Genomic DNA, 15,165 nt, shown 5'->3' with positions numbered 1-15,165 from the left:
CAACAATGGATGTGGTTGCTGTAGGGACTGCTGTGTGAACTGCTGCTGCCTGTCTGATGTGTCCTCTGAGGCTGCTTCCTGAGGCCAGAGCTATGGAAAGACCCTTCTCCCTTCTCAGCCAGCTGAAAAAACCCTATCACTAACCTTTGGTGCCTGTGGGTTGAGGGATCTGCGAACTGCTGCTACTGGGACTGGGGATTCTGCCCCCAAGGCCTGTGCAGTGAGGCCAAGACTGGGCTAGGCTCTGCTCTGTGTTGATGTGACAGACATTTCCCTTTGGCCTTTCAGGTCAACCTGGGCTGGAAATCTCCTCCACTCTGTTGTTCTCCACTTCAGCTGCTCTAGAATTTGTTGAAAGTCTCTTTTTACAGGTATTTTATGGGCTGTGTGGGAAGAGCTAGTATATTTACATCTTTCTACTCTGCCATCTTGGCTCCGCCATGAAAAATGACATTTTTAAGATCAATTTCAACCAATTAAGAAAGGCAAGAATACATCTCCACTCCTTCTAGTTGAGTAGAAAATCACTGGATTCAGGAAAAAACAAAAAACAAAAAACACCCTACATCCAAATCCTATTTCCAGCTTTTCCTGAATTGATCTGAGCCTTGTTGCTGAGTCATTTTTATTCATATCTGACTCTTCATGACCCCACTTGGGATTTTTTTGGCAAAGATATTGGAGTGGTTTGGCATTTCCTTCTCTAGCTGATTTGACAGATGTGAAAACTGAACCAAACATGGTTAAGTGACTTGCTCAGGGTCATGCAGCATGGAGGCTGGATTTGAACTCAGGTCTTCCTGGTTCCAGGCCTGGCACTTTATCCACTGTGCCACCTTTATGCCCTCTGAGCCTTAGTTTCCTTCAACTGTGAAATTATAATGTTGGGACAGGTGACCTCCAAGTGCCTGCTAACTCTAAATCTAACAGCCCATGAACTCATACCTCAGTTTATTAGCTCTCTGAGGTGAGTTTGTATGATATAATTTTAGACAAATCACTTTCTTCTTTGGACAGCATTTTTTATCCCAACTATTAAATGTAAATGAAGGGATTAGTCTGGACCTTTCTAGCTATGACATTTAATATAACATTCCATTTTATGGAGCCAAATAACATATGTTCATATATAAATGAAGAATAGATTCTTTCCCTGGAAGCTACAGGTGCATCAACTAAGTTATTTCTAAGAGGTCTTGGAACTGAATTGAACTGTACGAGGCCCATTTATAATAGAGTCAATAGACTAGAATTTCTTGAGGGTAGGGGCAGCCTGCCTCATTTTTTGTCTTTATATCAATCATTAGCACCTAGCAAACTGCCTGACACATTATAGGGGTTTATTACATATTTATTCAATTCAATCAAATTCCAAATGGAATCTGAAGGATTTTATTGTTAAACAACTTAAGTCAGTTATTTATCATACTAGAGCATCTGGTAATTTTATCAGGGCTTTATTTCACTTACACTCAACAAGTGTTTATGAAGTATCTCATATGCATGCAAAACTATACTGTGCATCAAATGGTCATCATAGGTTATTGGAAAGAACATTGTCTTGGGACCCAAGAGACCAATACTCTACTTCCAGTTATAGATTCACATGGTAGACCATTTCCCCTCACTTTGCTCTAGTTTACTCATGTAAAATGAGGATATGTGGAATAGGCTAGATATTTCATGTATGGAAATAATCCAACATAGTAATTTAATGTTAATCCCCAAAACACAAGGTCCTGGGAGAAGAGCTCCTTATTGAATAAGAAATGCTGGGGAAATTGGAAAACCATTACCAAAAATTAAGTTTAGAGTGACACATTACACCACAACCACAATCAGCTTTAAACAGGTACCCAAGGATCTGTGAACTCATTGATGTGGGTATTCCCTCCATGATATAGATTGCAACTGTACATGTTTGCTCATCCTATGGATCTTATGTACTCCTTCTATTAGTTTTTCATAGGGAATCCATCCAATATTCTAGGGGTCTTTGTCACCTCCTCTTAACCTGGTGATGATACTAGTGAAACAAGATCATCTTGTTACATGGGCTATTTTCCTTTGTTATCACCATTTATTTACATTTTCCCCAATTAAATATAAAAAAACTCTCTTTGACATTTGCTTTTTAAAATTTTGAGATCTAAATTCCCTCTCCCTTCCCTCTCCTCTTCTTGAGGAGGTAAGCAATTTGATATAGATTACATATGTGTAGTAATGAAAAACATATTTCCATATTAGCCATGTTGCAAAACAAAATAGACAAAAACACAAGAAAAATAAAGAAAATAAATAAAAAGTATGTTTTGATCTGCATTCAGACTCTATCAGTTCCTTCTCTGGAGGTGGATAACATTTTTAATCCCAAGTTCTTTTGATTTCTCTTGGATCATTGTATGGCTGAGAATAGCTAAATCATTCACAGGTGATCATCATATAATATTACTATTACCTTGTACACTGTTCTTTTGGCTCTACTCACTTCACTTTGCATCAGTTCATATAACTCTTTCCAGTTTTTTTTTCCTGAAAGCTTCCTGCTTGTTATTTTTTAAAGCATAGTGCTACATCACAATCAATCCATACACAATTAATTCAGTCATTCTCCAATTGATGGGCATCCCCTTAATTTCCAATTCTTTGCCACCCCCAAAAAGATCTACTTTGTTGTTGTTGTTGTTTTATTTAGAATACAAATCTAGTACTGGTAAGTGTATACACATTTTTATAGCCTTTTGAACATGGTTTCAAATTGGTTTCCAGAATGATTGGACCAGTTCACAACTCGACTAACAGTGTATTCGTGTCCCAGTTTTATTATAGCCAAATTTGTCATTTTCTCAAACAATTGCCATTTTCCTTTTCTGTCATAATAGCCAATATAATAAGTATGAGGTGCTGCCTCAGAGTTGGTTTAATTTGCATTTCTTTCATCAATAATAATTTAGAGCATTATTTTCCACATGACTGTAGATAGCTTTGATTTCTTCTGGAAACTGCCTCTTTACATCTTTTGACCATTTATCAGGTAGGGAATGACTTGTATTATTAAAAACTTCACTCAGTATTCTATATATTTGAGAAATGAAGCCTATATAAGAGAAACTTGCTGTAATTTCCCCTCATTTTCCTGCTTTTGTTCTAATTTTAGCTGCATTGGTTTTGTTTCAAAAATCTTTTTAAATTAGTATAATCAAAATTATCCATTTTTCATCTGTAATTTTTTCTCTTGTTTGGCCATAAATTCTTCTCTTATCAATAGATCTGTTAGGTAAAAATTCCATTCACCCCAATGTGCTTAGGGGGGGTAGCAGAATGGATTAGAAAACAGAATCCAACAATTTGTTTACGAAGAAAGACACTTGAACAGAAAGACACACAGAATAAAAATAAGGATCTAGGGCAAAATTCATTATGTTTCAGCTGAGGTTTAAAAAAAGGCAGAAGTAGAAATTATGACGTCAGACAAGGCAAAAGCAAAAACAGATTGAGGTCTCCCACTAGTATAGTTTTATTGTCTATTTTCTCCTGTAACTCATTTAACTTTTCCTTTAAGAATGTGGATGTTTTGCCAGTTGGTATACACACACATATACACACAGAAACGTGTGTATACACACATATACATGATATTACTGCATTATCTTTAGAATTTTTTATCAAAATGTAATTTTTTTTGTTTATCTCTTTTAATTAAATCTATTTTTGCTTTTGTCTTGTCTGAGATCATAATTTCTACTCCTGCCCTTTGTTTAAACCTCAGTTTAAACATACTGAATTTTGCTCTAGCTCCTTATTTTTATTCTGTGTGTGTTTTTCTGTTTCAAGTATGTTTCCTTGTAAACAATAAATTGTTAGATTTTGGTTTCTAATCCATTCTGCTACCCACCTATGATTTATGAAGGAGTTCATCCCATTTACATTCACAACTATGATTAATAACTGTGTATTTCCCTCTATCCTATGTTTCACCCCCTTCATGCTTTTCTTTCTCCTTTTTTAACCTGTCCCTCGTCAAAAGTCTAATTTGCTTTTGACCACTGTCTCCTTTAACTTGCTTACCCCTCTATTGATAGCCCCCTTCCTTTCTCTTATTCTCTTCCTTTCCTACTTCTCTGTAGGGTAAGATAGGTTTCTATATCCAACTAAGTCTGTATGTTATTCCCTCTTTGAGCCAATTGTGATGAGAAGAAGTTCAAATGTTACCTCTTGCCCTGTCTTGCTTTCCCTTCTAAAAGCTCTTTGTTTCACACCTCTTTTATATGAGAAAATTTATCTCTTTCTACCTCTTCCTTCCCCATTTTCCCAGTGAATCTCATTTCCACTCCTTAATTTATTTTTTTGAGATCATTCCATCATAGTCAACTCACAGTGATGCTCTGTGTCTAATTAGTTGCCCTAATAATGATAACGTTCTTGGGAGTTATAAGTATCATTTTCACATGTAGGGCAGTAAACAGTTTAACCTTATGGAATCCCTTATGATTTATCTTTCTTCTTTACCTTTTTTTATCCTTATCTTGAATTGTGTATTTAAAAACCAACTTTTAAAAAATTCAGCTCTGTGTTTGTCATCAGGAATACTTGAAAGTCCTTTACTTCATTAATATAATTTTTTTTTATTCTGAAGGGTTATACGCAGTTTTACAGGGTAGGTGATTCTTGGTTATATTCCTTGTGATCTTTTGCCTTCTGGAATATTATATTCCAAGCCCTCTGATTCTATATTGTGGAAGCTACTAAATCTTGTGTTACCCTCACTGTTGCTCCATGATATTTGAATTGTTTTTGTCTGCTTGCAATATTTTCTTCTTGACCTGGGAACTCTGGAATCTGGAAACCTCCTGGGAGTTTTCATTTTGGAATATCTTTCCTAGAATGATCATTGGATTCTTTCAATTTCTATTTTACCATCTGGTTCTAGGATATCAGTGTAGTTTTCTTTGATAATTTCTTGAACTATGATATCAAGGATTTTTTTTGGTTTATGGTTTTAAGGTAGCCCAATAATCCTGACATTATCTCTTCTGGATCTATTTTACAGGTGAGTTGTTTTTCCAATGAGATATTCCACATTTTCTTCTATTTTTCATTCTTTTGATTTTATTTTTGCATGATATTGTCATGTAATTGGCATGGCACTGGCAAGATTCTGTGCAATAGTTGCATGTAATTTGTGTGATTTTTAATTACAGTGTGATTGACTTGTAACTGACATGCCAATAACATTAAATTTGTGTGGTGATTAATATTGGCTTATTAGTGTGATATTTGTGTGAAAATGGCATGATGTTTGTGTGACATTGACATGACATTTGCATTATATTGGCATGAGTGAAAACATTATTATGAAATTTTCATATAATTGGTATGGCATTGGTGTGATATTTGCATGACATTGGCATGATATTTTGTGACAATGTGGCATTGAAGTGAATTTACCCTCTAGTCCAACCCCTTCATTTTATGTATGAAGAAAACATGGCCATCAAGATGTATTCCAGCTTAGATTCTCTCATTCTAAAGTCAGTCCACTTTTTACTGCAGTAGATTTGATCCTAGAGAACAGATGATGACGTACATTTTTCCTCTTCTCCATAGAGGGGTGGTGGATTAGGGATACACAATATTACATATGCTATCATAAGTGGCCACCGTATTGGCTGGTTTTGCTTAAGTGTATTTTTTTCTTCTTATAAGTGAGGGGTCCAGAGTCAGTGAAAGGTATATTCTGAAACTGAATGAAGTAAAAAGACAGCAATAAAACTGCCTTAAAAATAAAATAAAATGTAGAAGTTGGGCTAGATAACTTTTCAGGGTTCTAGCTCTAAAATTCTGATGTTAAATCAGAGGAGAAGCCATAAGTCCTGTCAACTCATTGAGATTTTAGGGTTCAAGGTTATTTTCTTGTTTAGTGTCCTTCATTCTCAAAAAGAACCAAAATGACACTATTATGTTGGAATCCAGGTACAGTGTATCTGGCTGTGCCTGATTGGACCAATATGAGCTGAGAAGGCTCTACTACAGGTCAGGAAAAAATAGTCTGCATGAACATTTGGAGTGCAGATGTCTCCAAATTTGCACGTTTCTTTTGGGCTACTGCAATTCTGCTTCATATGGAGAGCACAGTGCCTTCTTTGATGTGGGCCTGCCATGCTGGGCAGTTCTGTATCAGTGTCTCCCATGTCATGCAATTGTTTCCAAAGTTCTTTGGACAGATCTTGAGACTGTCCTTGTATTTCTTCTTCTGACCTTCACGTGAGCACTTGCCTTGTGTGAATTCTCTGTAAAATAGTCTTTTAGGCAAATGTACATGTGGCATTGTAACAACGTGACCTATAATGTAAGTGAAGAAGGCCTGGCTTCCTGAAGTCAGTTTGAATTCACATCAGTGCCTTGTCAATTAGCTGTTAAGCAAACCAGTTCTACAAGAAGAGTTTCCATTTAATATCACATTAGCCACGGCCGTGACCCTTTCATCTCTGATTGAGTTATCAAAGAGCTGCTGTTACCTACCATTCTAAGCACGTGCCTTTTGTAGGTTTTTTATTCTCTTCCACCTTTGAGATAGGAACTTTTAAATGAAAAAAAAAGGATTCAGTTAAAAGAAAGTTAGCCTGTTGCTTCAAGGGGTTCATTTAATGATAATTCATATTTGTATAGTTCACTGAAGTTTGCACAACATTCTCCTTGTAAGAGCAGTACAAGATTGGCAGGACAAGCATTATTATCCCTAGTTTTTAGATAAGGAAATTGAGGCACTAGTCCATTAAATGATTTGTCTACGGTGGATCAAGATTCTGAGGCAAAAGACAAAGCTTAGTCTTTGGAGGTCTAACCCATCACATAGATACTCCATGCTTCTTCTCTTGCTTAGAGTCACTACCAGTGATCTAATCTGCTGATGTTAAGTTGGATGCAAACATTTAAAATTTTAGAGAAAACTACTTAGGACATTATGTTTATTTCAAATTAAAAAATGTTTTCAATCAATCAGTGATGTCACTTCATTCATTTCTGAGTCTGTGTGACTCAGGGTTTCTTAGCAAAGATCCTGGTTTACCAGATCCTTCTCCAGCTCATTTTGTAGTTGAGGAAACTGAGGCAAACAGGGTTAAGTGACTTACCCAGGGTCACCCAGCTAGTAAGCATCTGAGTTTGGATTTGTAATCAGGTCTTCTTGACTCCAGATCTGGCACTATATCCATTGTGCCACCTGGCACCCCCAGTCAATCAATGCTGAGAATCAATGAAAAGTCAGCCCTGGAATATATCTGTTGTAGCCACCCCTCTCCCAGATGCCATATTCTTTTACTGTCTTCCTCTGTCTGTCATTTCTGCTGTAGCTTGTGAAATCAATGTCAGTCAATTAATTAAGAAACCACAGTTTCTACTGTGTTCTAGGCACTATGCTCAAAGGTTAAAAAGGAAGAGATACAGTTCCTTTTCTCAAAAACCTTACATTATATCAAGGGACATGTTATATACACAAATAGTAATATACAAAATGATAAATACAAGGTAAATACATAGGGAGAGAAGACTAGCAACTGTGGAAAATCAGGGAAGGCTTAATGTAAAGGTGGCATTTGAATAGCATTTTATTAATTCTGTTAATTTTTATTTTCAGTTCCAATTTCTTTCTCTTTCCTCATCTCCTCCTACATCCATTGAGGAGCCAATAAACAGGATAACCTGTGTGTGTGTGCATGTGTGCACAGAGATGTGTATATACACACACACATAAACACATATGTATATATACACATATATACATATATCTCTATGTGTGAATATATATGTATGTATATATATGTATGTGTGTATATATACACATAGAGATTGAACACAATATACACACACATAATCATGTAAAACATCTCCACATTAGCCATGTTGTAAAAAAAACAAGAAAAATAAAGTGAAAAAAATATCCTTCATTCTGCACTGAGTTCATCATCAATTGTCTCTCTTGGACAGTATTTTTCATCATGAGTCCATTGGAAACCTCATGAATCCTTCCTTGTATTGATCAGAGTAGCTAAGTCTTTTGCAACTGATTATCATCACAATATTGCTGTTACTGTGAACAATGTTCTCTTGACTCTGCTCATGTCACTTTGCATCAATTTGTATCTTCCCATGTTTTTCTGAACTCATTCTGTTTATCACTTCTTACAGCACAATAGTATTCCATCACAAGCATATACCACAACTTGTTTAGCCATTCTCCAGTTGATGGGCACCCCCTCAGTTTCCAGTTCTTTTCCTTAACAAAAAGAATTGCTGTAAATATTTTTGTACATATGGGCCCCTTTCCTTTTCCTTTGATTTCTTGGGGATACAGGCCTAATAGTGGTATTGTTGGGTCAAAAGATATGTACAGTTTTATTACCCTTTGGTCATAGTTTTGAATTGTTCTCCAGAGTGGTGGGACAGTTTGCAACTCAACCACAGTACATAAGTATACCTATTTTTCCACATTCCCTCCAACATTCATCTTTTTCATTTTTTGTCATGTTAGCCAATTCAATGGGTATGGAGCAATACCTCAGAACTGTTTTAATGTGCATTTCTCAATTATCAGTGATTTAGAACTCATTTTTCCACATGACTGTTGATAGCTTCGATTTCTTCTTCTGAAAATTTCCTGTTCATTTCCTTTGACCATTTATCAGTTGGGGAAAGTCTTAGCAATATTTTGAAGAAAACAATGGCTACTTAGAGGCAGTAGTTTTTTTTTTTTTATAAAAAAAACAACAAGCTTTTGTTGAACACTTTATCTATGATACAAGCCAGACAAGGCACCTATTGGTATTTCTAGATCTACATGGAAATAAGATATGTCAGTGGACTGAATCACTCGCATCTGCAGTGGTTTCCAGACTTTTTAACCCACAAATGCCAGAGACAGCTTCGAATGTCAGTGGGAAGGAAATCTCACCTGGATAAGAGGGGAGAATGGTCTGGTCCTAGCCCTGCCCTCAGCCTCTGGGATCCAGCAGTGACTGCTGAAGCAGAGGCTGCCTCTGGAGCCCTCCACTTAATGAACAGCTAGAAAGTCAAGTCATTGCCTGGGAAAATGAGCAATCAGCATGGCAGGGGGGGGGCGGGCGGGAATCAGACTATAGATTCTTACTTTCTCAGCAAAGCAGTATTTTATTATGTAATTGGTGACCAGGATGATCAAAACATACAATCAGAAGACAAAAATCAAAGCTCTGGCATCCAAAGCCTCCAGGAAAGATACGAATAGTTTTCAGGTCATGGAAGAGCACAAAAAGGATTTTGAAAATCAAGTAAAGAAAAGAACATACATATGAAAGAACATTGTGTTTGTGTAGAGAAATAATACATACAAACATAAAAATGTTAAGAGATTTTGGATAGTTCAAAGCAATAACAGAAGCAATTATACAAGGCAATACATTATTAACTGACAAGAGAATGCTGGTAAAGACAGTAAGTGCTGTAAGTGATCAAAGGAGAATGAAGGGATTTTATTTTGAAGTTATCAAACAGGGTCTCATAGAGGAGGTGAGATCTGAGGAGAGGATTTGAATTGGGTAAAGGATGGCTACCAGGGAAAAGGGCACCTAGAATCTTTGTGAAATTGATACACACCAACAAGTTAGGTAGAAAGAAATGTTTTAACTACATCTGCTTCATGGATAATCTGACTGTTTTCAACTTTCAGAATCCTCCTATCTCCCTACTCCACAAAGAAGCTGTTTCAACCCTTCACTTCTTTTATTAAGGCTCCCACACCACCACCTCCTCATTCCTTTTCAGCCTAGGACTTTGGTTTATACTTTACTAAGTAAACAGAGGTTCTTCAATGTGATCTCCCTCTTCTCGTTTGCCCTTTGTATCAAAGCTCTTTGATAGCACACACTTTTTCTCCTAATTTACTTCAGTCTCTGGAGAATAAGTTATCCTTCTCCTCAATAAGGACAAACCATTTACTTGTATTCTTGATCTCACACTCTCCTGTCTCATCCAGCCTTTCCCTGAAGTGAGAGGTCTTTTCTTTTCTTATGATTGTATCTCCAGTGACTAGCAGAGTGTATTGCACAAAATAGTAATAATACTTTTTTTAAAGTTGAATGACATAATTTAGTCTTTCATGTCTTTAGGGTACTTTAAAAAATCTGTTTAATTATTACAACTAGATTAGAAGCTTTTTGACAGCAAGGGTTTGAGCATTCCTATAGCCATAGGAATTGCATATAGCAGCTACTTAATAAATGTTTGTGAATTCTTTAATTTGAGAGAATAAATTCATCCGTTTTTCCAAAAATTATAATAGTTTTCATGATTGTTTCATAGAGTGCTTATGGGACCTCATTCTCTAAGAACGGGCATAAAGTAATTATCAGTTCACTGAGTATGAGCAAGTCTGAACAGTGTTATAGGCAAACAAGCAAGAACTCTGACATTCACAATAAACAAGAGTGGCCTAATTCATATTCAGTCACATAAACAAACAGTAACGAGGACCAAAATGAACCTCATTAGTGCACATGGTCATCGCACTTAGAACCGCTCAGCTTTTTAAAAAAAGATGGAAACAATTCTCCAGACTGTGGTGCTATTTCATAATGAAAAGATGGAACATTCAGTCCCTACTTAACACTGGAAAGAAAGAGGAAGGTGTGGCCAGTGAGAATGAAAGTAAAAAATAGGATAGTAATTTTATGTTGCTTTACAGAATGTAATCTTGGGTGCTGAGAATTTTTGAAGACCAACTCTAGTAATGTAACGAGAGTAAAGAGAAACCATTGGAAAAGAAGAGGGCTTTGCAAGTAATAAGAAGTGTAGGGGTCTTTAACTATTCAGTCTACCAAATAGTCTTATGAAACTGGTCTGGGGCTGTCTGCCTCTTCAATGTCTGACCTATAGGGTAGTTAGGTGGTACTATTATACAAAGAGTGCCAGGCCTGGAGTCAGAAAGACTCATCTTCCTGAGTTCAAATCTGGCCTCAGACACTTACTAGCTGTGTGACCCTGAGCAAATCACTTAACCCTGTTTGTCTCAATTTCCTCATCTATAAAATTGTTTGTAGAAAGAAATTGCAAACCTTTCCTGTATCGTTGCCAAGAAAAACCAAAATGAATTCATGAAGCGTCAGACACAACTGAAACAATGGAACAACAACATAGAAGTGACACATCACAGAAATTCAGAATTAAACAGAAACTTGACTGCCGTGCACTCCAATATGATCCCCACTACCAATACATCAATACATAAATCCCTCTACAACATCCCTGGAAAATGTTTATCCCATCTTGGTTTGACTATCTTATGGCTAGAAACTCAAGGGTACCTGACATAACACAATCCATATTTGCAAATTTTAATGGTTAGAAAGTTTTCCATTGCATTAAGCCTATTTTTTTTTGTCTTTGCAACTTCCTTTCAGTGACCCTTGTTCCACCTTTGAGACCAAGAAGAGTAAGTAGTAGCCCTTTAAATACTTGAAGACAGCTACCATATTTCCTTTATCCCCAAGTCTTTTCTCTAGGCTAAACATCACTGATTCCTTTAACTTATCATCTTGTCAAGAACTTGGGGACTTTTACTGTACTGATTGTTCTCCTCTGGATGTTTTTCATCTTGTCAATGCTTTCCTAAAATGTGGTGCATTTCACTGGACACAGTACTCTAGGATTGCTCTGACTGGGGCAGAGTACAGCAGGTCTATTCACTTGTTATTCCTGGAAGCTTATCTCTCTTAATGGAGTTGCTCTCATACTACACTGTTGACTCATATTGACCTTGCAATCCACTAACACGTACCCCTCTTTTCCAAATGGACTGTTCTTTACCTCACTTTTTCTTCTATCTTTTTAATTTAAAAGTATAAGATTTTACTTTGCTCTTTTGGTCTGTTGTTGTTATTCAATGTGGATCTGTGATTTTATTAGTAATCAGAGGTCCTGGTGTGGGAACTCTCTCCAACAATCGAGAGATTCTTCATCTTTAATTAAGTTTTAGACATTTATCTGGACTTTGAGGAATTTAATGATGTATCTGTGATCATGCAGTTAATATTTGTTAGAGATACAGTATAAAGCCCTGTCCTCTGAACTCTAAATCTTCTTCTGGTTCCGTAATAGCCTGTACACAGAAAAAACTAGCACACTTAGCTTCTCCCCATGTTAACTGATATTAGAAGAAAGAGTTTTGGATTTGGAGTGAAGACCTGAGTCTGAATCCAGACTCTTTTTTGTGGCCATGGCCAAGTCATTTCTTTTCTCTTAATTGGTTTTCTCATCTGTACAATAAGAGGATTGAACTAGAGATGATCTCTAAGGTCTCTTCTAGCTCATGATCCCACAGTAAGAACATCAGGCAAAAGTACCTTCCTTCTTCACCTCATGCCTAGCAACACCTGCATTTTTCTGTTTTCTAATGCCACCACACCCCAAACTCCTGACATTTTATGGCTAGCAAGACAAAATATTCAAGTTATCCCACTCTTCCCTAAATGACAGTGAGCCCATCTTTCCCATATTTTGTCCTTGTTCATTTTTTTTCTTGTTCTATGTTTTTTTCTTCTGTGATGCTCTCCGGATGTTGAGTCATACCTATTTTTATAAGCATAAATTCCATATATTCATAGCCTGTATGGATTCCTGGAACAGGAAACAGGCTGATGTTATAGTGAGAATGAAGGGAAATGGATGGCTAGCCTGAGTACTACATTGTTACCCATAAAATATTGAAAGAATAAGAAGGTCTCTGGTTTATTGGATGATGATAACAATAATGATGATGTTGATGATGATAGCTATTTACTTTTCTAGGGTGCCAAGGTTTACAGAGTGCTTTACCTACTGTATCTCTTTTAAATGAGAAAGATGCTATTAATACATATATTTTACATATGAGGAAACTGAGACTGAGAGAGGCTAAGTGACTTGCCCAGAGTTACACACTAATGTGTCTGAAGTATATTTCAAATTTAGGTCTTTCTGACTTCAAATTCTGCACTCCACCCACCTAGTTATCTATGGAGGATTTATGGAAAGGTAAGAATAAAGATCAGAACAGCTGAGGAAGCATGAATGGATTGTATTATATAGTGGTGGAGGAAATACACACATCTATAGAGTATGGAACATTCTTTCACATATCCATTACATATTCCAAAAGCATTTGCTCAAAATCTGGAGCATTCTAGTTGTTGAAGTTTTGAACATGGTTGGTCAGGAGTGTAATACAGATTCTGAGATTTCTTAAAGTCTTATTAGAAACATGAAAACACTGAGCATATATCAAGTTATTGTTAAAAATGAAATAAAGAATAGAAAATTCTTGATATTCCTTGTGTGGGAGAATTGGGTGGTAGTAGTAAAGGATTCACTGCAATGAAATAATGGAATATAAGATATGGAAACACAATATCTTTATGTAAAAGTACCTTTAATTTTAAGTTTCCATTAAAAATGAGGAAAAAAATATTGTTTCCAGCTAAGAGAAATTAATATCAAGTTGCAACCTGCATGAACCAATTTCCATATCCAGTTTCTAACCCACTAAAAACTGGAGTTTGTAATGACAGTCTTGGCAGCCTAGTAATAAAGAAATCTAACTAAAGGGTACTTATCTTTCTTGACTAGGTACTTCTCTCAGTCACAATTATTTCAAGTGTCCCTTTATAATAAAATAATTTCTGCAGGTAAGCAGAGAGTGCCATGCATGCTCTTGATGTTTCTGCAGATGTAACGTGCTCAAACTGGGATAGTGGTGCTATACAGGACTTCCTAATGGACACTTTATTTTTAAGCATGTTACCCCTTTAGGAAGAATATAATATCATCCTAGGATATACTTCCAAGCCATCAGATAAGCAATGGCATTTTGTTCAGTTATTTGTTTGCTTCCCAAAAGAGAAACATTCAGTCAGCAACCATTTGTTGGTTTTGGGGTATCTTCCCATTGCTCTTCCAACTGCAGGATCATAAGCTAAAAGATACCTTATAGATTATCTAGTCAAATCCTTGTACTGTACAGAATACCTGAGGTCCAAATAAAGAAAATGATGACTAAGATAAAGTGAAAGGACTGAAGTCAAGAAGAAAGGAAGTCAAGAGAAAGGACTAAGTTTAATCATGTATTAAGTGTTACTATGTGCCATGCCATACACTGTACTGCTGGGTATACAATGATAGACAAACATATGATCCCTGACCTCAAGGAGCTCACACTCCAACAAAGACAATGTGCAAATAGCTATTTAGATATGAGATACACAGTGTAAATAGGAAGTAGATACAGAGAAGCTGGGAGGGATAGACATAGAACTGAGAAAGACCTCCTAAAGCAGGTGAGATTGAAGTTGATTCTTGAAGGAAATCAGGAATGCCAGAAGTGAGAGGGGAGAGCTTTCCAGTCACAGTGGACAGTCAGAGGGAAAGCACAGAATTGGAATATAGAGTATCATGTTCAAAGAACAGCAAGAAGGCCAGTGAGGCTGGATCATAGAGGGCAAGGAAGGGAGAAACATTTACTAAACTCCTACTATGTGTCAGACACTATATTGTGTGCTAGGGATACAGATAGAAAACATGAAAAAAATGCTAATTCACAAGGAGGTTCCATTCTATTGTAGGAAATAACATGTTTAACATAAATATATTGTTGTTGTTTCAGTCATGTCTGACCCTTTGTGACCCCATTTAGAGTTTTCTTGGCAAAGATACTGGAATGGTTGCCATTTCCTTCTCTAGCTTAAAAGTGACTTGTCCAGGGTCACACAGCTAGTAAGTATCTGAGGCTGGATTTGAACTCAAGAAGATGAATATTCTTGACTTCAAGCAAAGCACTCTATCCACTGCACCATCTAGGTGCCCATAAATATATGCAGAATAACTAAGGATGATAAATAGAAAATAAATGCAAGATTCCTAAATACAAGGTAATTAAGTTGCGAAGGCAATAGAATCTGGATTGATCAGGAAAAACTTCATATAGAAGATGGTATTTGAGCTGAGAAAAAAAAAATATGAGATTTTATAATGAGGAGGTGAATGTACAATGTAATTCTTTAAATAAGGAATGTACAGTACAAAGAAATAGAGATAATGGAATGCTATGTGTGAAGACCATAGAGAAATCTAGTTTGACATATGAAAGAAGAGGAACAACAA

This window comes from Notamacropus eugenii, chromosome 1 (genome assembly GCF_028372415.1).
Source record: "Notamacropus eugenii isolate mMacEug1 chromosome 1, mMacEug1.pri_v2, whole genome shotgun sequence".
NCBI classification, from domain to species: domain Eukaryota; kingdom Metazoa; phylum Chordata; class Mammalia; order Diprotodontia; family Macropodidae; genus Notamacropus; species Notamacropus eugenii.
The sequence above is the reverse complement of the archived record's forward strand: the minus strand, read 5'-3'. Positions refer to the sequence as shown.